Genomic DNA, 3518 nt, shown 5'->3' on the forward strand with positions numbered 1-3518 from the left:
TCCCCCTCGCCTGGCAGGGCGTGGAGGTGCTCGGCATCTCGTGGGGGTGGGGAGCAGTGAGGTGCCGGCTGGCGGGGCAGCAGGAAGGCTGGCAGCTCACAGCGCTGCTCTCGTGTTACCAGGGCCCCGCAGGGAGGAGTGCATCACAGCTGCTCTCATTGAGCTGCCAGCGGCTGCCGGCTGACTCCGGTGCTCCCAAGGTGGTGGTAATGAGTGACGAGCCCTCGGGCAAGGTCCGCTGCCTGCCCATAACGCACTGTGCCAAGAAAGCCCGGGGCAGGAGGAGCGGGCAGGGTCGGGCTGCCTCTCATCCCCAGGGCCAGCCCTGCTCGGCTGCACAGGGGGACGCAGCGGCAGCCGGGGCAGCAGCTGGCGCTGCGACCGACCCAGGTTAAGGGCGATGTGATGCTGAGCGCTGACAGCTGGGCACGCAGGGCTCGGTGAGCTCGTTGTAAAACAAAATAACAAGACCAACGCGTTGTGCTTAGGGAATACTTCGAATATCGGGGCTCTGTAAAGGAAAAGAAGGAAAAAGCATTTTGTTTCATGGACCGTGGGCAGATAACTTATCACGTGGTCACGCACTGGGGTTGGTCATCCATCCATTACGCACCTCTGGTGGGAAGGCTGGCTCTGTCTCCTGCTTTCAGGGCCACTGGGGCACCCGGAGCTCCACGGCAGCCCCGGGCAGCGGAGGAGGAGCCGGGCCGGCGCCGCCGGGCACCCCGGGGCCGGGCTGAAGTTCAGCCTCCGCCTTCCAGGGCACGGCCACCAGCCGCCTCCAGCCTTCAAAAGCACGAAAGCGGCGTGGCGCTGCCCGGGAGCGGCATGGCGGCGGGGCCGGAGACCGGCGGGGAGTGCGGGATCTGCTATGAAGCGTACCGGGGCGTCCGGGCGCCCCAACAGCTGCCCTGCAGCCACTCCCTCTGCCAGAACTGCCTACGCAAGCTGGTGTGCCGCGCCGCCACCGTTGCCTTCATCAGCTGCCCCTTCTGCAGGATGGTGACGCTGGTGCCCGAGATGGCCCCAGGAGGCCGTGGGTTGATGCCGATCCCGGGGACCCCGCACCGCCCCCAGCTCACAGCCGGGGAGGAGGAGGAAGACGACGAAGGCAGCGGTGCCCGTCGGGCCTCGAGGCACTCCATGGCCATGGAGGTGGCCTGCGCAGCCCACGCTCCCATCTTTACGGTGAGCAGCATGGTGGCCCCCTGCAGCCTCCGCCGTGGCCCCGAGGCACCGGGAGCCTTCGTGCTGGGGCTGCCGGGAAGGGGGCTGCTGCTGGACTCACAGCCGCCCCTCACCTCCGTGGAGAATCTGCGCCTCGGCTTCGCTGCCGGCATCCTTATCCTTATCATCGCCACCTTCTTCCTGCTCGTCTTCCTCAAGTAGCACGGAAGGCTCAGGGCCGGCACTACGGACCCCACCATCCGCTGTTGGAGCCCGGCTCGCCTCCAGGCAGCAGCACGGACCCACAGCTGGGTCAGGAATTCGGGCTCAGCCACCGGATCGCAGTGAGGTGGGGACAGGACGGGGGCTCTGCTTCCTACAGGATCAGCCCCGTGCTGTGGGAGCTGCAGCGCACTCAGCCGTGGCCTTGCAGCACCGACATGGACCCCAGGGCATCAGACTACTAAAAATTAACTGCTTTCAGTGCTTTCCTTCACCCCCTGGGACCCGGCTGTGCTCACACTGCATTTACGACTTTCCTGGAGCCTCCGGCTATCCCGGCAGCAGGAGTCACAATGCCCTGTAGCATTCCTTGGGCTGCATCCACACCTGGCATCCAGGAGAAGGGCAGCAGGGGCTGCGGCTGTGCCCAGCCTGCAGGGTGCTGAGGGCAATGCACAGCGATCTGCAGCACCTTGGTGCACTTCAGGGGTCAGAGATGGGCATCGCCCGTCCCAGCCAGCCCTGAGGGCCACACGAGATGGGATGGGGTAGGTCTGTGCTGTTTTGCCATTGGTGAAATGTTGTCAAAAAGCAACTTTCTGTGCTTTCTCCCTGTGGTGCTCAGAGCAGAGCCAAGGCCCCTGTAGAGGGACACAGGGACATGGCAGCTGGGGAAGGGCAGTGGGGAAAGGATGAGATATTAAAGATGCACACTGGTCCAGAGCCGTCTCCAGTCATTTTTCCCTTTGCAGCCATGGGGTTCAGGAGCACAAGGCACCATCCTTCTCCCAGCAGCCAGCACAGGGTGGGGATCCTCACCTTCCCCCAGGTACATCCCATCATGTCCTCCTAGAAGTGTTTCTAGATCATTTTTCTCCTAGTTTAAGAGGCAGCTTGGTTTTTAAGTGCACGCAACTAGACTGCAGTAAAGCCACCCACAGGCAGAAAAGACAGGTTTAATTGCACTTTATTTATCAAGAAATGAAATGCAAGTCCTTCAGGCTACCTGTAACAGGAAACAAGGAGCGGAATGTGTTAGTTGCAACCTGCACAGGGCACTGCTGCAGCAGGGAGGCTGGAGCACAGCAGGGTTTGTGCACTCAAGACACCATCAACCTTCAGCACTGAGATACGATTCGATTCTTTGATGTCTGGAGCAGCTGTTAGGAAACCTCAGCTACACTCGCCCTATGACAGCAGCACGGCCCCAGCAGCTACTTGGCTGCTCCACAGACTTTGGTCTCCTCTTCAGTTTCAGCTGCTTTTGGCCATTTGCCACACAGAGCGCTGGACAGGGGCAGGGAGCTGACAGATGGCTGCACACAGACACTTCTTTTCTCCCCAGAGAAGATGGCACAGGCCAAATTCAGTGGTGGAATTACCCTAGTAACTTCCATCTTATTAATGGAACAGGGGTCTGTGTGTTACTTGTTTTAACAACACTACTGTTCCTTCCTTCTAAGTTGCTTTAAGTGCAGAACAGAAGTGCCACGAGAAATCCAAAATCCAACCCCTCTGCACAGCTGCCTCTCCTCCTTGCCCTCTTTCCTCGCTCCACTCACACTGAGCAGCTGAACTTCACTCCTGGCTCCCAGCAGAGCCCAGCTGAGGCTGCATTACAGCACACCCGGCCTCCATTCCATTCACTCGTGCTGCATTCATCACAGCAACAGAGCAAAAGGCACAGGAGAGAGGCTGGGCTGGCTGCAGCAGACAGAATCGTTGCCAAGAGATCTTCACTTTTAGTCTGACTTCTATAAAAGTAGTTACCTACCGCAGGGTCCTGCCAGACTTGTTCTTCTGAAGCACTTTATGTAGTTCAAATTTGCATAAAGTTTCTGATTAATCAATCAATGGTTCACAGGACAGCAATACAAACACGCAGTGAGACCAGTCGGTTCCTTCAGCTCATCCCAACCTCTGTGCATGTCTGTCAGGTCAGAACAGCGGGTCTGAGTGCCTGAGAGTGCAAAGGGAGACTCCTGCTCTCAGGCCCTGTCAGTCTGCAGTAGAAGAGCCCGAGGAGTCCTTGGTTGTTCACAGCTGTCCCACAAATGCAGCTCATTAAGTGCTATGTGCACAGGGAGTGGCCGTGCCCACAGGAGGCCTCAGGCTCAGCAGGCAGCTCT

Source organism: Tetrao urogallus (assembly GCF_951394365.1).
Source record: "Tetrao urogallus genome assembly, chromosome: 19".
NCBI classification, from domain to species: Eukaryota; Metazoa; Chordata; class Aves; order Galliformes; family Phasianidae; genus Tetrao; species Tetrao urogallus.